This window comes from Panthera uncia, chromosome A2 (assembly GCF_023721935.1).
Source record: "Panthera uncia isolate 11264 chromosome A2, Puncia_PCG_1.0, whole genome shotgun sequence".
In the NCBI taxonomy this organism is placed as follows: domain Eukaryota; kingdom Metazoa; phylum Chordata; class Mammalia; order Carnivora; family Felidae; genus Panthera; species Panthera uncia.
In genome coordinates this window covers 31,162,256-31,183,937 of record NC_064816.1, presented here as the reverse complement: position 1 = coordinate 31,183,937, position 21,682 = coordinate 31,162,256, and the positions used below count along the sequence as shown (strand labels likewise).

At 39.6% G+C, this 21,682-nt stretch overlaps 1 long non-coding RNA gene across 1 annotated transcript; it reads left to right on the top strand.

Moving 5' to 3' along the window:
• The first annotated feature begins 420 nt into the window (after positions 1–420).
• Positions 421–16,364, top strand: LOC125930703 (uncharacterized). Its single transcript, XR_007460224.1, has 4 exons — positions 421–658; positions 7,585–7,672; positions 8,605–8,695; positions 14,806–16,364. It is a non-coding gene; the product is annotated as an uncharacterized LOC125930703 (long non-coding RNA).
• Positions 16,365–21,682: the final 5,318 nt, after the last annotated feature.

Here is a 21,682-nt window from a genome sequence, read left to right as displayed (position 1 = left end):
AAGGAGGAGGGGGTGTAGTTTTAAATAGAGTGGTCGGCAGAATCTCACTAAAAAGGTGACTTATCACACATTGCAGATCTAAAGCTTATCATTCGGGGCCTGGGGCTGAGAATGTACTTGAGGTCAGTTCTTTTGTTTCTCCTTAGAGAGCCCGGGAGGTCTTCTTCTCGAAGACCTTTGAGCAAGCTATTTGTACATTGACCCAAACGAAACACAAAGACATTTGTAAACATTCTAAACCTCACTCTTGAGTCACTGAATATGGAATTCATGAAGTGCTTTGGTCTTGGAAATTCTATTAAGACTCCGTTATGGTTAAGAGTTGATGTTGAAATAGGCTTGGGTATGAATATGTAAAATGGGCTGCTGGATATATTCTCTCTTAGCTTAAAAGTCCCCACCAAATTCATTAGTGAGGAAAGGCCCTAGTCACCATGTCCATATCTTCCCAACACACCCACGGAGTGAAACCACAAAGTGAACAGGTGGAGGCTAGACTTGCTTCCTAGAATTGAGTTTATTCAATCAAGAAAGTTACAGAAAATGGATAAGGAAGATGTAGTATATATAAATAATGAATATCACACAGCCACAAAAAAGAATGAGATCGTGCCATTTACACCAACATGGATGGAACTAGAGTGCTACGCTGAATGAAGTAAGTCAGTCCCAGAATGACAAATACCATACAATTTCACTCATATGTGCAATCTGAAAAACGTGAATAAACAAACACAAAAGCAGATTTAGGTCTATAAATACAGAGAGCAAATTGCTGGTTTCCAGAGGAGAGGCGGGAAGGGGGATGGGCCACATGGGTGAGGGGGAGAGTGAGATACAGCTTTCAAGTTATGGAAGGAAGAAGTGACAGGAATAAAAGGCACGGCATAGGGTATATAGTCAGTGATATTGTAATAATGTTGTATGGCGACAGATGGTCGCTACACTGTGGTGAGCGCAGCATAGCATATAAAGAAGTTGAATCACTATGTCGTCCACCTGAAACGAATACATTGTGTCAAGCATGGTCAAAGAAAATGTTACACAAATATAGAAGATGTGGCAAGAATATGTTTCACACACACATACATCCACGTTTCAGTAAAAATTATGATAGTAAAAACTTTTAAGATCATTGGGACAACTTCGATGCATCGGGCACCAATATGGTGAAATTTGTCACTCAAGAGAGAGCTCGGCCTAAAATAAACTTTCCAACCATTTCTGAAGAAAATGGTCACATAAACAGGATAGAAAAGGTAGTTGGAGATATATTTAGTTTTTAAAAACTGTTTTACAGTGATAGACACAGCCTAGTGGCAGTCCCAGGTGTATAATGAATGTGCTAACAACAAATGATTTTCCCCTGAGCGGATCCAGTGGGACCTTGCTGTCCTTGAAGCGTCACTTGCTGCTAGTCTTTGCCCTTGAAACCAATCTGCTATATCTCCTTAAAAGGTGTCCACACTTCAGATTTCACAGTGATTCCAAGTGGTCATCACCCCAGTTATTTCTAATTAGTGAGATTTGCCCCTTAGAGGCTTTGCTGTGCTTGTGTGTGAGTGGCCTACAAATGACTGGTCACAGGTGCTTAATGCCAACATTCCATTTTGCTTCAGGTACGAGTTTTCAACCCCACCTTGCCCTTTTACTAGTTTTAAGAGCTAGGTAAGTAGGATTAATTTCTGTTGCAATATCTCCAGCTGTTTTTGAATCATTAATGCTGCTTTTACTGCAGTGTATTTCCTATTCATTACAGAATAAAAATGAACATGCCTTGGGGCCTTTCACATTCTCTCAGCCTTCTCAGTTTTTTGTTTTAAAGCCCACTCTGAACCTCCTAAAACTTAATGTATTTTCTAGGCTAATTCATGTCTGGTGGTGATATGCCCATTTTGCTAAAAATCAAGACACTTCCCAGTCTTGACATTTCATTTCATCAGCTCAAAATTTCCAAGCCAATCTAAAACAGATCAGCAATGTCGACCATAGCAGGAGTCATACAACAAGGTAATTCTGCCCTTTTACTGAGAAACTTAACTTCCTCCCAAAGTTTTATATAGTATTATATCACTCACCTAGGAACAATTAAAATTCTTATGGAAAAAACCTGTCCGTCCCCTGGTGAAATGAAGAAAAAATATGAGGTAGTTGGAATTAACAGGAAAGTAGTGCTGGAGTTGAAGTTTGATTTTGTAAATTAAATAGCAGGGGTCAAAACACTCCAGCCTCTTCAGGCGATTTGCCAGTAATGTAAAGGTGTCACCCAGTCCAGGACAAAGGTACTGTAGAGCGACAAGCAAGGTTGCACAGAAGAGAGCAAATGTTCCATTTCAGCCATTCGTGATCAGCTTTTAAGGGCACAGCAACTAGGAACAAAATGCACAAGTCAAACAAATCACATCTTTGGGTCAGATTTGGCCTGTGAGCTGTCAACTTAGAAACTCAGTGACTGACAAAACTAGTTAGCTTATAATTACCTGGCCAAGAGAAACAGTGGGTAACCAGATGCTGATATTACAGATACCCAAGTCTTTTTTTTTAATATGAAATTTATTGTTAAAATTGGTTTCCATACAACACCCAGTGCTCATCCCAAAAGGTGCCCTCCTCAATACCCATCACCCACCCTCCCCTCCCTCCCACCCCCCATCAACTCTCAGATTGTTCTCCGTTTTTAAGAGTCTTTTATGGTTTGACTTCCTCCCTCTCTAACTTTTTTTTTCCCCTTCCCCTCCCCCATGGTCTTCTGTTAAGAAGTGGCTAAAAATGAACAAATCAGGAGACTATAGATGCTGGAGAGGATGTGGAGAAATGGGAACCCTCTTGCACTGTTGGTGGGAATGCAAACTGGTGCAGCCGCTCTGGAAAACAGTGTGGAGGTTCCTCAAAAAAATTAAAAATAGATCTACCCTATGACCCAGCAATAGCACTGCTAGGAATTTACCCAAGGGATACAGGAGTACTGATGCATAGGGGCACTTGTACCCCAATGTTTATAACAGCACTTTCAACAATAGCCAAATTATGGAAAGAGCCTCAATGTCCATCAACTGATGAATGGATAAAGAAATTGTGGTTTATATACACAATGGAATACTACGTGGCAACGAGAAAGAACGAAATATGGCCCTTTGTAGCAACGTGGATGGAACTGGAGAGTGTTATGCTAAGTGAAATAAGTAATGAGAAAGACAGATACCATATGTTTTCACTCTTATGTGGATCCTGAGAAACTTACCACAAGACCATGGGGGAGGGGAAGGAACAAAAAAAGAGGTTAGAGAAGGAGGGAGCCAAACCATAAGAGACTCTTAAAAACTGAGTACACATACCCAAGTCTTAAAGGACTTTCCATATGACTTGCATTTGTCTTTAAGGTGGGATATTTATTTATGCAACTATTTGTGCTGCTCTGTGGCTTTAGCATAAGGCTATTTGCAGAGCACACTAACATGGAATCCTCCACGTTAGAAATTCATTCTATGTAATGTGGAAAGAAGGTCAGCCAAATGTCAATGGTTATGGTCCTCCATTCTGCAGTGGAAGCCCTCCTGTCCCATAGCATTGACCTATTAACTCTCTTTTGAAAAGAAGCCATTTATATATATATATATATATATATATATATATATATATACACATATATATATAAATATATATATATGTTTATATATACACATATATATATAAATGTATATATATGTTTATATATATACATATATACATATATATATAAATGTATATATATGTTTATATATATATATACATATATATATAAATGTATATATATGTTTATATATATTTTTATGTTTACATATATGTTTATATATATAATATGTATATATCTCATATGTATATGCATATATATACACACACACACACATACATATGATATATAATAATTTGCTTACAGATAATGCTGCCCTTGTGTCCACATATGGTTTTGAAAGAAACTGGCCTTTTCCCAGTACTTCTTTTCACTCTTGCCATGGATATTTCCAATAGACAAGAAGGTTGTGAATCTGGAAAACCCCCCTTTTACAGAGAAGAAACACTCAGGCTTTTTTTTAAAGATGTGTTAAAACCAGACTCATGCAGTTGGAAGCAATTTTAATCATCATGTCGATTAAATGATAGCATATCATTATCTGTAAGGATGGAATGTGTTTCATGGATTGATGGGTAGAAATTCCCTGCAATAGTGCTCTTTCCTTAATGACCCCGTGCCTTTATAGGGTCACTTTCTTAAATGTTGCCTCCCTGTTCGTTAATAATGTACTCAAGATGTCACTCTGTGGCCTCGTATTTTACTTTTTCTTTCAATTCTTTGGCATCAGAAGCTACTGAATCTGCGTCTTGTTTTCTCAGATACCATGTGTGAATAGCTGTTGGTGGCGGTTTGGGTTATACCCATCCTAGGGAATATGTCCACATTTTAAGGCAGGTGAGAGAAACTTCCTGGCAGATCTAAAATTGTATCTATATAGTCAGTGACGATTCTTTATAAGCACAGGCTCACCTCCAACCGAGGTGCAGTACAACACAAAGAATATTTCTCTCCCAACCAAATAACCCTTATGGTGGTGGTCTCAAAGTCGAGCTCCTAAGTCAGCAGTTATCAGCTGTGGTACTTGTTAGAAATATAAACTCTTGGGCTTAAACACAGACCTACTGAATGAGAAACTGTGGGGATGAGGTCCAGAAGTCTGTGTTTTAGTAAGCGCTCTTGGCACTTCTGAGGCCTGTTAAACTTACACATCCATTTTAGTATTATTTTCCTCCAAGCTCTGTAAGCAGCCTGGATTTTGCCACCCATCTCCCCAACTAGACTGAATTCCAAAAGAGCAGGGAGCTCATCTGCTTGTTTATCATGAAATCCCTGTCTCCAGCAGTAATTCCAGGCACATAGTAGGTGTACATTATGCATTTGTTGAATGTCTGAAGGAATGCGTGAGTGATTGGCTAAGCGCTTCCTCCTGTCATGGTATGTGGCATAAAGGCCACGACACTCCCAGCCCGCTCATACAGGGAAGTTAGGGGGTTGCATAGGGTTTCTTAGGAGCTGCGCTGCTTTGTTTTAAATCTTTGCTCCCTCATCTGTCAACTGTATGTCCTTTGGCAAGTTGCTTAACCTCTATGCCTTGGTTTTGTCATCTCTAACATGGAGATGAAAACAGTACGTCAGCTTCATATAGGGCTTTTTTTTTTTTTGTTCTTTGTTAGATTAAATTACTTGTGGTGGTGGCGTTTGTTATTGTATTACCACTGTGATTCTCCCTTCCCAAGTGGCAGCCAGGCCGCTCTCCACCCAACCTGCAGAGTCTCTGACAAAGGTCTGGATAGAATTTGCCCTGCCCCTTCAACAGCATCGTATTAGGAGGACTAGATCCTGTAGACATCATCCCAACTCCTAGCTTTATCATTCTCAGGATTCATTGCATCATCTATTACTTTGATTAATATTTACATTGAAAATAATGCATTGCAGGAATACTTAAATGGGCTCTCATAATCTGGTTACATACACAGTACTGATGATCTGATAGGTTTTCTGATGGCACGGCTTCTCTCCAGTCTTTCCGTACTTCTTGACGCGGGCCTTTATTTCTGTTACCTTTACCAGGACCTCAAATGGTTGTCATGGTTAAATCATTAAAATACAAACAAGTTGTTGTTTTTTCTTCTAGTTCTGCCACATGCAGTAGTGTGCTATTTATTATCTGCTCTGACTAATCCTCATTTCGTTTTTAATGCTCAGCATTTTCCTTTCTGTGGAGAGCCATACATTGGCAGGAGTTCAAGGAAAGGCTGCAAATGCTTCGTAGAAACTATTTTAATCCCAAACAGTTAATGTTTGGAGAACAGGTTGAAACATATGTAATATAGGCACCAAACTGTAGGCAATTATCTCCAAAGGGCAATAGGGGACAGAGAATAAAGGCCATGCTACCCTGAGGTTGAGGGTGAAAACCGAAGAAACACCTTCCTTGGCTTTCCAAGGGTCACAGTGTCAAGTGAAGAATGAAATGATGAGACAAATGGAACAGCTTGATAACACCCAAATGGGTGCATTTATTCACACAATTCAAGCCTGACTACTGGAGTTCTTATCCTGTCCATTGACAGCCATTCTGAGCATTGTAACAAGATCCAGAACCCGATGTCTAGAAATTCTTAATGATACTCTGGACAAAGTGGATGAGAGGTGACAAGCCAGAGGGAATGTGTGCAGAAGTTTTGGCTCAAAAACCCTGTGACTTCCAGCGGCGGTTCTGTGTGTTGGTTTCATCGTTTGAACAACAGAAAGATAATAGCTGCCGCCTAATTTTCTGAAGATACAAATGGATGTCCCAGAGTTAGAGTTGTGTTCTGTTTGAATAATGCTATTTGTGCTGTTCTTCAAGCATTGCGTGGGACATGACAAGCTGTCTCTGGTCTTCTTTTCCATGGTTTCATCCTGCCATTTAACCATATGTATTCACACACGCACACACACACACACACACACACACACACACACCCCATGTAATCCTTGGTAAAGCACCGTGTGTTATATTGCTGCTATAAGGCAGCATTAATTATTATTCAAAATCCACCATGCAGCTTTATACAGTGTGATTTTCAGAAAGGAAGAACACTGTCGGAAGCATAATGGCACCTTGCAGGATCAGTTAGGGGGAAAATATGAGCTAAGGAGGCGGAAATCCTTGTTTAGACTTACAGAGAAATAATGACAAGCCATGAAAAGTTCCACAGGCCTTTGTAGCACTGAAATCTTTCCTCTAGGACCAACTTCTATGAAAATACACTACGCCTGGAATTTGCCCTGTCAAAGCCAGACATATTTTTTTAATTGAATCTTGCTCTGAGCATAGTGAATTTTTTTTTCCCCATCTGTAATTTGCTTTTTATGTGAATGGAGAGATGTTCTGTTTCTCTTCTTTGGAGGATTGTCATATTCCTGTAAAAACAATCAGTGTTGGGCCATTTATCTCTTGCTTCATCAAACTGTGATGTGGGCTGTAAGTACGTGTACGTTCGCAATATAGATTTTTTTATTTCTGTATTTTATAGTCGTATTATTGGCGAGTGGCTCTCATTTATTTTCCAGAACATTTCTAGGCTGATGACAACTCTTTAGTCTTTGTTTGTTAACTGTGTCCTGTCTGTCTACCTTTTCATGTAATAATTGCTTTCAGGGAATAAAACAGAAATGGGGTATTGCTTTGTTTAATATTTTTCAAATCAAATACAGCATAGCACAACCATCTGTGAAAATACATTTCAGCTTTCATCAAATTCTGCCAAGGCTTTTTTGAGGATTAATAATCCCTTCATGTGGGCATGCTTCTATGGCTAATGTAGTATTGTTGGGCAGAGCCTCAGTTATATTTATGTTCTGACTCAGGTAAAAAAAAAAAAATAAATAAACGGACTTGTTCAAGGGAGAAAAAATTCAGTTTTTTCACTCCTAAATATGTGTTGCTTGCAGAACAAGTGCCTTTGGAATGGAAGATATTGTTGAAAGGCTTTTCTTGGTGGAAAATGTGGAGCTCAAAGCTATATTCATTTTCCTTTTAGGTGGAGTCCAATTCTCAATCAATGGAAGGGCCCCTTACAGAGCTCCACCCGTATTAGCAGAACATGGACTGCCTGATGCCTTTTAAAGGTGATTTTTCTTTGGCTGATATGGGAGAAAAGGGCTTGTGTCTCAGCTGTTTTTTTCTCAGCAATTGTGACTACTGTCCTTTCTGCCCATCTTCATGTTCTATATGCCGCTTGTCCCCCCTTTCATTTCCCAAAGCCCCACAAACCCAGAGCTGTTGCAGGGAACAGGGTGAGTGAGACAGGCTGTGGCAGGGACTGCGAGATAGTATAGAACGTTAAGACACTAGAATTTTCTTAAGACACACCACTATCTTTCAAAGTTTCTTGGCAACTTCTTCCAATAGGAATTTCTTACAGGCCGTTTGGAGACTCTTGTCCCCAGACTGCCACAATTCTCTAAGCATTTTCACAGGAAACAGAACATACTCAAATGTTATTGATAAAGTCATTGACCAAGTGTAAGGAAATAAGCTATGTTCAATCAGTTCTGTTATAACACTTGTTTTGAAAACACAGATTTGTTCCAATGCCATTGATATACCTTGGAACGATTTGGACGTAGTTTTTTGTTTGTTTGTTTGTTTGTTTGTTTTATTTATTTACTTACTTATTTTGAGAGAGAGACAGAGAGAGAGCACAAGTGGGGGAGGGGAAAAGCGAGAGAGAAAGAGAGAGAGAGAGAGAGAGAGGGAGAGGATCCAAAGCGGGCTCTGTGTTAACAGGAGAGAGCCCGGTGTGGGGCTTGAACTCATGTACCACAAGATCATGACCTGAGCAGAAGTCTGTGGGCGTAGTTTCGCATTTGCTTATGCGTGATGTGATCCATGAAAAGCATTTGGTGAACCCAGAAATCTGCACCCAGTTGAACCAGACAGTGTAGGAATACACACAATGCACACCCCCTCCCCAGACAGCCATGATCCTCCTCAGTTCACCACAGCCGCATGAGCCACACCATGCCCATCTGGTAAGGCAACTTTCTTTGCATTTCAGATAAGCTTCCTGCTGCCGCTTTGCAACGGTTTACAAGCTGCAACCCTTATGAAATGTACTTCCACAAGCACATCTCAAGGTCTTGTTCAAGGTAAAAAGGCAACATTTATTGTCTTTGTGTGTTTCTTAATTGTGTAACAAGTGTAACACCGTCAACCATTTTTGTTAGGTTCCTCTGTTTTTAAGATGTCATAGGTACAGTTTGTGTGCCTCTAACCCCGTTTTCCCATAAGCTCCTTGGTATTGTTGACAAAAATTTGCAGAGCATGATGGTTTCGAGAACACCTACGTTGCTTATAGCAGAAGTGACTGTCTTGAAGCAGCACTTCTATGGCAGGGAAGAGCAGGGAGCTGTCACTGCTTTCAGGCCTGAAGGACAAGGACAGAGAAACAGACTCTGGAACCCAGAGTGGTTGCGGGTTGCGTAACATCTGCTAGCCAGAGGCCTAGCATAAAGAGAGGCTGGGGAATAAACACTCTCCTCCCACTCTCCAGTGTTTGGCAATTACCTCCCATTAATGGGCCGAACCCAATGGGAAGCCAGTGGGTTAGGGAGTCTGTTTATTGCCATCCATGGAGTTTAAACACAGTGCATAGAGCAGGGCTGAGGGATGGATCTGAAGGCATCATCTTGCCCAACACCATTAGGGAAGTTACTTTTTAAGGAATTGTTTTTATTTTATTACGTAAATCCATTTTATTCTTCTCTTTCTGGATCTCTTAGATCTCAGCCAGGGCTTGAGGAGATTCATAAAGGTGTTTTTCTAAACAAAGGAAAAGTTTCTGCCAAAAAAGAATCTGCACTCCTTTTAGTCAAACCAGTTCAAACAGCCAACTTAGAAAATAACATAGTTTCACACACACACACCCCGCCCCGCTTCTCATTATATATGCACTCATAACTGTGTTCATGGTCATTTCCATGTGAACCCCTTTCTAAGGGCAAACATGTTTTCACATTTAATGCTTGAATTTTGCCCAGCTTGGTTGGATACTGTTACATAATTCACTAACTTTTGTGCCTGGTCAAGAAGAGGAATACTAAAGCGATGGTATAATTCACTTGCTGGTATACTGCCCTTCAATTTGGAAATTGATTTTTGTTGTAGTCCCATTACAAGACAACTGGCCATTTTCCAGTACTGGAATGGGGGGAAGGTGGCTTGAAATGAGTCTCTGTAGTGTGTCCATTTCCCAGATGTCCCAGCTTGATCTGAAATTCAGAAGAGACCGTGAGCTCACAGCCTTAAGGGTAATTATGCAATAGGATGTTCGAGCTTAAATGAATCAATTTGTCATTGACTAGGGTAGGGTATGTCTTCCCTGCCCAGAAACAGCCTGCAGACAAAAGGAGATGTATTTCACGTGGTCCTATAGAGTTCAGATGTTTATTGGAGAAGAAAATATAAAAAATGTTAAACTTCAAAAGAAGAGTAAACATACATCTTTTTAAAAAATTTTCTTAAAGTTTTCTTTTTTTAAAAAAATAAGAGGCTCAAGTTTTATTCTTCCATAAGTAAAATTTATTGCCACATTAGCCATAATTCACTTTGCTTCATGCTAAAGTGAAGTGGGTTGCTCATACTGGTTAGCCTTTCACTGGGGAAGGAAATTTGATGCTATTGATAATGTTGACAGGATAATGGAGATGAAAATTTAGATTCTCCTGCAGGCTCATGTACTTTTAAAAATGGAGATATAATTCATCCATCAGAAAATCCGTCCTTTTGAAACATACAATTCAGTGGGTTTTAGCATATTCACAAAGCTGTACAGCTATCACCACTGTCTAATTTCACAGTATTTTTTATCACTCCCCAAAGAAACCCCATATTGGTTAGCCATCACTCTCTATTCCTTCTACCCCCCACCCCTGGCAGCCATCAATCTGTTTTCTGTTCTGTGCATTTACCTGTTTTGGACATTTCGTATAATTGGAATCTTGTCATCTGTGGCTTTTTTTTTGCATCTGGCTTCTTTCACTTAGCACACTGTCCTAAAGGTTTATCCTTGTATAGCATGTTTCAGGACTTTGTGTCTTTTTATTGCCACATAATATTCCAGTACATACCACATTTTGTTTATCCATCAATCAACTGATGGGCCTTTGGATGTTTCTACTTTTTGGCTATAGTGAATAATGCTGCTATGAACATTCATGTACATGTTATTGTGTGGACATATGTTTTCATTTCCCTAGTAGTAGAATTGCCGAGTTATGCAGTAACTCTAAATTTAAACTTTTGGTGAACTGCCAGACTGTTTTCCAAAGTGGGTACAAAATTTCACATTCCTAACAACAGCATATGAGGGTTCTGCTTTCTCCGTAACTTTGCCAACAGTTGTTGCCTTTGTCTGTTTGACTACAGACATTTTAGTGGGTGTGAAGTCATATTTCATTGTGATTTTCATTTGCATTTCCCTGTTGGCTAATAATGTTCAACATCTTTTCATGTATTTGTTGGCCATTTGTGTATCTTCTTTGGAGAAGTGTCTACTGGGATCCTTTATCATTTTCTTATTGGGTTATTTGTTATTTTATTGTTGTATTGTACCTGTTCTTTATATATTCCTTATGAGTCCCTCATCAAATCTATGATTTACAAATATTTTCTATCATTCTATAGGTTGCCTTTTATATTCTTTATGGTATCCTTTGAAGTACAAACGTTTTTAAATTTTTTATGAGTTCTAATTCATCTGTTTTTCTTTCATCACTTGGGATTTTGGTGTCATATCTAAGACAACCTTGCCTAACCTAAGATCATGAAGATTTTTGCCTATATTCTTCTAGTAGTTTTATAGTTTCATCTCTTATATCTAGGTTTGTGATCCATTTTGAGTTATTTTTTTTCATTTTGAATTAATTTTTATGTATGATGTGAGGAAAGAGCCTGACTTTATTCTGTTGCATGTGGATATCAAGTTGTCCTGGGAACATTTGTTGAAAAGACTTTTATTTTCCTATTGAATTGTCTTGCAATACTATTGAACATCAGTGGACCCTAAATTTATGGGTTTGTTTCTAGACTCTTAGTTATATTCTGGGCTCACAGACATTGAGAACTAGACGGGCCCTTTCAGATCACGGAGTATAGGAGTCACACATTCTGGTGTCTGTCAAGTGCAGTCAGGCTTCATGAGTAAAGTGTACCAGGTGTACTTGGGGAACATGGGCTTTACCCAGTGGTTGTCATATGGAAGTGTAAGATGAGGTTGGTTGTATCTTTTAATTTTTCAAAAGAAACCAGAAATTGTGTTTCTTCTTCTGGCAAAATGTCTTGAGTTATAGCCAAGCAACTAATTTAGTTTAAAAAAAAAAAATGCTGACTGGCCATAGGAAACATATCTTTAGGCAGAACTTGGCCCATTATCCACCAGTTTTCAACTGAAACACTTCAGCCCTTTCCTGTGTATAGATAAGGTTGCCGGGTCTCAGTTTAGGTGGGTAGTCCTAGGTTGCATTGTTATTTGTGGCAAATTCAGATCTAGAAATTGATATCGATGCTTTATACTTCCTAGTTGAATATTACTAATACACTAATATCCTAAGAATTCATTATTTTTCTAATCATATTTTCTTTTTAATGTTTATTTATTGAGAGAGAGAGAGAGAGAGAGAGAGGCAGAGAGGCAGAGAGAGAGAGTCCCAAGCAGGCTCCATGCTGTCAGCAGAGAGCCTGAATTGGGGCTCAGTCTCAGGAACTGTGAGATCATGACCCGAGTGAAAATCAAGAGTCAGATGCTTAACTGACTGGGCCACCCAGGCTTCCCTCTAATAATATTTTCTTATTACCATGGCTAGATATTATGTCTTCTTTTAATTAAAAAAAAAAAACCCACAAATAAAACCAACCAAACAAAGGACCCCTTAGAGACCTAAACACATGTTTAAGTGGGAGCTATGTTAGTAACTGTTCTCTATTGTAATCATTTAAAATAAGATATCTAACCTGTTTTCAGAAGTGCAGTATAAAGACTTTGTTTTTTGTCTGATCAGAGACAAAAAAGCAATGCACAGCTCTTATCCCCAGGACTACATACACACACACACACACACACACACACACACACACACACACCCCGTCTCTCCTCACAATGAATGAGGCATGCCTCTGCAAGTCTTGCCTCAGTTGTCATGGCTGTAAATATACCACATGTGGAAGGATTAGAACTCATTGTTCTCAATTTTATCTGCTCTGTTTTGTGTTCAAGGCCTTTGTCAACAACAGGCATTTCCTTCCCTGAGATCCTCTCAATGACATATTTTCTGATTCCAATAATGAATCCAGGAGGGATGTTCCCAACTCCTGTGCCAGAATCTGTTGCAGAAACGTTAGTCTCCTGCAATATTAATGCATGCGTTTCCCAACTTTTTCACATTTGATTCAGTTCAGCAAATGTGTGATGAAGACAGATGTGCCAAGAATAATTATGGGACTACTAACATGAGTTAAAAGTGTGACAGTCCAAAAGACAAACTAAGCAGAAAGAAATCTGTTATAACTAAAGCTGAAGACAGTAGATTGAAGTGGAATATGACAGTGACTTCCCGATAGGGGAGCTACACAAGACTTCACATTGTATGGACATTTGTACATCCAGGGGAAGTGATTCACACACACCAAGACAAAAATGTGCAAATACACCGAAATTCAGGACTAATGGATTGCGTCTACGCTAGGTTAAATCTGGCCAAAGATTAAGGAACAATTCAGTCATCCTGAATTCTTAACCTGCTTATCATCAGCCTCCAGATGTTTGATATTTAAATAAAGTAGGGGCGCCTGGGTGGCGCAGTCGGTTAAGCATCCGACTTCAGCCAGGTCATGATCTTGCGGTCCGTGAGTTCGAGCCCTGCGTCGGGCTCTGTGCTGACAGCTCAGAGCCTGGAGCCTGTTTCCGATTCTGTGTCACCCTCTCTCTCTGCCCCTCCCCCGTTCATGCTCTGTCTCTCTCTGTCCCAAAAATAAATAAAAAACGTTGAAAAAAAATTTTTTTAAGTGATTGGATAATTGATGGAATTTTACTTTTCATTTAGTAATTTGGAATAGTCAATAATATGCAGTCTGCCAAATCTTTAGAGAAAATTTTGTTGCCCTCCTAATTTATTTCCAAGTGGCAGGAGAGAATTTGAAAGTGATCAAGAGGTTATTTGGGGGAAAATTAACTATAACATGGTCAACTCTTCTTCACTTCACAATTACCTTGGGTTAATATGTATATGACAAGATGCTTTTACTACTTGCTAAGATTCTCATTTCTTTTCTTACTTTGCCAGAGGACCTCATGGTTCTTGAACTTTTGGGAAAAGACCGTGTATTAGTCTGAGACACATTTGCCAAGATGGGATTAAATGAGCAAGGATTTAATTAGGGGAAACACCTGGGATGGAGAATGGGGAAGGAACTGGTAAGACTGGGAATGCCATCGGATGACGAAACTGCCTGCCCCAAGTAAAGTGAGGGGGAAGGGAATTTGATGAAAATATATTAGATTGCTGTGCTGTCTCAGGAGCTTTGGCAAAGCCACTGAGGAGTCCTTGAGCCAAAGTTGGCTGTTAGATGGGCCCCATATCGCCCAGTAATAAAATTGCTTTAGTATCCCCACCACACCCAGATGTTGGGAGCAGCCTGTGGGAAAAGTGAGGGCTGGGTGCAAATGTGGTGGCAGATTTCAGACTGTAGCCTTTAGGTCTTCAGTTAATTATACTCCCTGGAGTTTGAAGTCTTTAAAGTGCAGTTTCATGGCAGACAAAAATGGTAATTTTGTTAGGTTATAGATTAGCTGTAATAAGAGACCCCAGAATATAGTGGTTTCAACAAGACAGAGTTTTATTTATCTCTTAAATTGAGGTTTCAAAGTGGATATTGGGGATCCAGGCTCCTTCTATCTTGTTGCTCTACTATCCAGGCATGTTCCCTTTATTCCCATAATGAGTGGCAGCCCAAGATGGCTCAGCAGCATGTTGGCATTGCAGCCACTGGACAGGGGAGGGAGAGGGGAAAGGCGGGAAGCACCCTTCCCTTAAAGGGCACGATCTAGAAGCTGGATACCTCCCGTTCTGCTCATATTTTATTTGCCAGAACTCAGTTATATTAGTTACCTGTGGCTGCTGTAACACATTACCACAAATTTCGTAGCTAAAAAACACTCAAATTTATACTCTCACATTTCTCTGTTTCCGTGGCTGAAATGCAGGTGTCCACATGGCTGCACTCCTTCTGGGGGCTCAAGAGGACAGTCTCCTTGCATCTTCCACCTTCTGGTGACTCCTTGGCTGTGACTGCATCACTCCGATCTCTGCATGCTGACATCACCTGCTCCTATTCTGCATGTAATCTCCCTCTGCCTCTGTTTTATAGGGACACTGGTGATTCCCTTTAGGAGCCACCCGAATAAGCCACGATACTCTCTTCATCTCAAGATCCTTAACTCAATCACATTGGCAGAGTCTTTTACCATGTAAGGGGACATTCGCACGTTCCAGGGTCTAGGACCTGGATATCCTGGGAAGCCGTAATCCAGACTACCACAGTCCTATGGCCACACTTAGCTTTATGCAGCATCAGAAATAATAGTCTTTTGTGGAGTGCTATATTCCTAACACAAGTTAGCATGTCTTATTACTAAAGTTAGACTGGGAATGGGTATAGGGTTCCAATCAGCCATCCCTTCTTGAGAAATTTCTTCAAATTAATGTGGTTTGAACCTTAGAGTAAAAAACTTCACATCATCAACTCTAAATTATATAATTTTTGGAGTATTGGAAATCCAAGACAAGTTGGACTGGAAGGATATTGTTTTTGCCTGACCACTGTTATGATGCCTCTCCTGCTTTTTCCGGTGATAGTGCCCTAATTTCTAATTTTCCTTTGAGTAAGTGCCTCCTGCCGGATTTCAGTCCATGTGCTGTGGGATGCATGTACCCTCGATCTGGACAATTTGCATTTTTTGTTGGTTCAAATTTGGGTCTGAAATCCACAGGGATTCTCCAAAGACCATAGGACTTACAGAAACAATGGGGAAACTGGAGGTCTCTTCCCAGTGGGATTGCTGAGCTGATAGACGTAAGCCGGAACTGCCGATAATTCTCTTTGCACAGGGTGTGACGAGCCTGCCCAGGAGCGCAGTCAACCCACAGGAAGAGGGATGTGAGGGACGGGGAGAACCGTGTTCTTGGTGACGTCATTTGAGTGCCTGTGTCTAGACACACCTGAACCAAATATACCCCTGGACCTTTTATGGGAGTCAGTTGGTGAGTGGCTCCATCCTAGCCCCGCTTTCACCTGTTCTTTTGCCACTTGGGTTGCGTTCTGTCCCTTGAAACCAAGAGGCCTGACTAATGCAAAGTTGAAGAAAATGCATCAAGTTGTAGGCAAAGTCAAGACTAAAAGTCAGATGTCCTTCCTTTTGAGCTGCTCTATTGTGGTGCCTTTCCTTCTTCTCACATAATGGCTGTTGACCAGTTTCTTTTGATTCCACTACAAAGTGGAAGTCATTTAGTCCCTTAGTCAATCTTGATTAAAAAAAAAAATGGCTTGAGTTCTTATGTGATTTCTTCTCATCTGGCCTACAAGCTTCAACAGCTTATCAAAGGAACATCACTGACAAATAGAATTTGTGACAACATTGAATACCCTGGTTTTGGTTGGAAAATAAGGAAGGAAAAGAGGGTAATTTCAAAATGCCAAGAAGAAGTAAGGAAGAGATTGATGACCTTTTTTGTTGTTGTTTCCGGCAGATTTATAATGCAATAAAAAGTTTGTTCTGCAATCATTTAGCCCATGTGGTTGATATTAGATTTTTCAGTCAAAACTGTTCATGTCTTCAAGAGGCTCTGAAGCTTTTTATTTAAGTGAAGGATGCTGCTAAAATGTTGAACTCAACATTCCCCCTGAAGTTCTTTCAAGACTATTATGAATAGTCCAGTTTTAAGAAATTCCAGATGAATTGTGCACAGCAAGATGAAAGACGGAGCGTACAAGCATCTGTGCACAGGAATTATGCAGAAGTATGCAAATTTTAACCCCAGTGATGATGGAAATGTTAACCTTATGTTTCAGTAATAATAATAACTACTCTGATCTAATGGTGAGCTAATAGGTGCAAAGGGCACTTGGAATCGAGAATTAATAAGAAGTAAGAAGGCTCCCCCCATCCCCCCCGACGACATGAGGTTATTTATCTGAACACCTTCTTGTTCAGTGCAGTTCACCGTAGAAACAAATATTAACAACGACATGTTCATGGCACAGGTACTTGTCATTAAATGTAAACCTGTTTTATAAAAATTTGATCCTTAGGCTTCCATAAAACAGGATGCTGATTTATTTTTTTAGAAGCTGAATCCTTAAACTAAGAAACCTATGGCAGTGTTAGAATTTGGTGGCAAGCATATGTCAAGTCTTCCTGTGTTGGGAAGGGAAGGGAAACTCATGGGCCTGAGACAATGCCAAGGAGAAGACTCCAGATCTGGGCCAGTGCTCTAAAGTTCTAGAAATAAGGCTAGCTGCCACTCATTGAGTACTCACTATGTGCCAGGCACAAAAAAGCACTTCGTAGTTACAGTATCATTAAAACCTCAGAATAGCCCTATGGGTTAGGGAAAACAGAGGGTTCCCTAAAGTTTCAAAGCTGGAAAGAGGTGGAGCAGAATCTATTCAAGTCTCTCCAAGCTGGTAAACACTCTGCTGTGAACACTGTGCTATGTTGTGGGTACCCTCAAACCTCACCCTGTAACACGCAGCATGTCACTGATGCTACATTTAACTGTTATGTATCCACAGTCTGTCAGGCCAACTCTGAAATATCTTCTTCCCTTCAATTAAAAAAAAATTCTTGTAGGTGGTTAAAATCACTTTACTTTGCAAGTGATGCATAAATCTGCAAAAAAAATAAAACTTTGCAGGTAAGGGTAGAGTTGGCTTCGCTATCACCACTGGTGTTACTCCTTTCCTGGCTTGATACTGGGACTCCATGATGACCAGGGCCTGAGACTCACCCTGCCCATGTTTGGCAGCCATTTCTCAGGAAGAGAAAGTGTAGAGAAGATCTCCAGGGGAACTCTCACTAGGTCCTGTCTTTCTCGGAGCCTCTTAGCTTGTTCTGACATCCTCAACATGCCCTTTTCGTCTCATCGTCCAGTATAACTTCCAGCTCCAACCATCATGCTGACTTTTGCTAATAGGGAAGAAGAAGAGGGTAAGGAGAAGGCATGCTCATTCTCTTTAAAGACTTGAATTGAAAGGTACATGTATCTCTTCTGCTCACATCTCCATTATTCAAAGCAAGGTCACATGGCTGCGTTCCCTGTGTGTTTGTTTATAGTTATGGCAGATATTGCCAATAGTTTCCCAACATCCATTCCTCACTCTTTTCAGTAATGGACTCTCCAAATTTCATCTTACTCTGGTGAGATTCTACGTTGCCCAGCCTCTCTTGTGGCGGTACTAGGATCTGGCCTGCGCTCTCCTGGCCTGATGAATAGGTTTCACAGCTGACCAGGCATCTGTATGGCTACCCTGGAGTTTCTATAACTCATATCTGCTTACAAATTGGACCTACTCCTCAAAAAGTCCTGGAACAAATTGAAGGAGGGTAGGATGGAAAATGTAGGACGACTGAAAATCTCTATTACATTTAGTTTAAACATATAGAATGCAGGGCCACCTGGGTGGCTCAGTCCATCTGGCATGTCTGACTCTTGATTTTGTCTCAGGATCATGACCTGAGTTGGCTGTGAGACTGAGCCCCGCATCAGGCTACATGCTGAATGTGGAGCCTGCTTGAGATTTCTCTCTCTCTCTCTCTCTCTCTCTTTCTCTTTCTGTCTCTCTACTCCTGCCCCTCTGCTCCTCTGCCCTGTTCATGCATTCTCTCTCTCTAAAAAAAAAAAAAAAGGACAATCAAAACAAAACAAAAACCCCATATGCAATGCAGCTAAATCAGTGCTCAGAAGGGAACGTTGTAACCTTAAATGTACATGTTAAAAAAGAAAAAAACAATAGAAAAGTAATGTGCCCAGACGAGTTAGAAAAAGAACAGAGTAAACCCAAAGAAAGTAGAAAGGAGACACTAATAAAGATAAGAACAAACATCAGTGAAACAGAAAACAAATAGAGATGATCTGCAGAAACCAAGTATGTTTCTTTGAAAAGATTACTGAGGTTGACAAGCAATAAAGAAGAAAGGACACAAAACATAGCTGAGGGCAAAAAGGGGACATAATTATATAATGGTGACTTAAAATATTGTAAGAGTTATTGTGAATAGCTCTATGCTGATACATCTGATAATATCTAAAATTATTATTTCTTAGAAAATCCATCCGTTGCCAGTGTTGATTTCAATGGGGATGAAGGACTTATGAAGCTGCGAAAACCCTTGATTCGGGAGTCAAACATATATCCACTCTCTCCCCTCCCACCTCCCCTCATGTCCCACATGGATTTTAAGTCAAGTTTTACCACCCCGTCAACAGAGTAGACAACTTGTAGCTTCCGTGAATTGTCCAACACTCCAAATCCTGTTTGGAGGAAAGCATATTCTCCCTTCCTGTGGCAAACTTCCTAGGTCCCCTCTTAAGGACCAAGGCATACATTCCCCTAGACGCTGGGAGTGGTGGCTGCAGACCACTCATAGCTAAGTCCTTTCCAGGAATGTCCCCTGGGCCCACATCCAAGACTGGTAGATGCAGTAGGTCAAGAGCCCAGCCCCAGCGAATTGATTTAAGACAGCTTGGAAGGACGACCCTAATTACATTGCTGAGGCTTCCTCGGGAGCTGCTTTGCACTTCCGCTCTGGCCCCTGTCCTTGCCCCCATAGGAATTGATCCTGAGAGCCTCACCAGTAAAGTTCTTTCACATAAATCTCTATCCCACAGTTTGATTCCCAGGGAATATGGTCAAAGACAATAATAAAACCAGACAAGGATGGTATGAGAAAGTAAAATTATAGGCCTCGTTTAAAAAATACATTATGATGAGGTTGATTTTTCTCAGGACTCGAGATAGTATAACATTTGAAATCTGATAATACACTTAACTACAGAAGCAAATTAAAGAGAGACTATATGATTGTTTCACTAGCAAAGAACTCATACAATTCCACTCCAAGTAATGATAATTAAAAATATACATATTACTCCAGTCTCATCGAGAGAAAAATCTTCAGAAAATTCCTGTTGAGGGGGATCCTATAACACACCTAACCCATTGTCCTTGAAATGGCCAAAGTCATCAAAAACAAAGAAAGTCTAAGAAACTGTCGTAGCCAAGAAGAGCCTAAAGAAACATGATTATTTAGTATGTGGTACCATGGATGGGACAGAAAAAGGACTTATGTAAAAACTAAGGAAATCTAAATAGCCTTTAGGTTTTAGTTAATAATAAAGTATCAAGATTGGTTCATGTAACAAATATATGTTACTATAATAATGTTTTAATAATAATGCCCATCACCCAATTTCCCTTCTCCCCCACCACCCCCATCAACCCTCAGTTTGTTCTCTGTATTTAAGAGTCTCTTACGGTTTGCCTCCCTCTCTCTCCGTTTGTAACTATTTTTTCCCCTTCCCTTCCCCCGTGGTCTTCTGTTAAGCTTCTCATGATCCACATATGAGTGAAAACATATGATATCAGTCTTTCTGTGACTGACTTTTTTCACTTAGCATAATACCTTCCAGTTCCATCCACATTACTGCAAATGGCATGATTTCATTCTTTCTCAATGCCAAGTAGTATTCCGTTGTGTATATAAACCACATCTTCTTTATCCATTCATAAGTTGATGGACATTTAGGGCCTATCCATAATTTGGGTATTGTTGATAATGCTGCTATCAACATTGGGGTACATGTGCCCTTATGCATCAGCATTTTTGTATCCTTTGGATAAATTCCTAGTGGTGCTATTACTGGGTCGTAGGGTAGATCTAATTTTAACTTTTTGAGGAAACTCCACACTGTTTTACACAGTGGCTGCATTTCTTTAAAAAAAAAATATATATATATGTTTATATGTATATATGTTTATATATATATATTTTTTTCCCTTGGGCATTATTTGCATTTAATATTAAATGGCTATTCTTGTCACATAAATAAGACAAGAAAAATTAAGACCCAAAAAAATTAAAAAAAAAGATATACATAGTAGTGCTATTACTGGGTCATAGGGTAGTTCTAACTTTAATTTTTTGAGGAACCTCCATACTGTTTTCCACAGTGGCTGCCTTTCTTTTAATATTTATTTATTTATATTTATATATATAAATCAATGTTTTCCTTGGACATTATTTGCATTTACCATTAAGTGGCTATTCTTGCCAGATAAGTAAGACAAGAAAAATAAAGACCTAAAAAATTTTTAAAAAGACATACAAAAACTAAAATGGTAGATAGAAATTTATTGCTTGTTTGCATATGATTGTCAGCATTGCAAATATAAGAGAATACAAACTATATAAGCAATAACTGGAGACTTCAGCAAGATTGCAGGATACAAAATCAATATACAAAATCATATATACTATTCTTGCTTTAACCAGTTAGAAAATGTGATAATAATATATCACAATATCCCACAATATCCCACACACAAATCCATAAAAACTATAGAATCCTTAGAGGCAAACCTAAGAAAAGATAGACCTTTAAGGATGAAGTAATTTAAAATTATTGAAAGATATAAGAAAATACTGTTAGAAATCATATTCTTAGATGGTAAGGCTCAGAATGATATCTATATCAATCCTCCTCTGATTAATTTCTAAATTCTATTTAACATAAATTCAAGACCTAAAAAAAGATTATTAAATTCCTCTATTTTAGAAGGTTGTGCCACTTATGCCCTACCTCCTTTTATTCTTTCCTTTCCTTTTTTTTTTTTTTTTTTGAGAGAGAGAGAGAGAGCATGTGAGCAGGGAAGTGGGGAAGAGGGGCACTGTGAAAGAGAGAGAAAGAGAGAGAGAGAGAGATAGAGAATCCCAAGCAGGCTCCATGCTTAGCACAGAGCCCAATGTAGGGCTCGATCCGATGACTCTGGGATCATGACCTGAACTGAAATCAAAAGTCGGA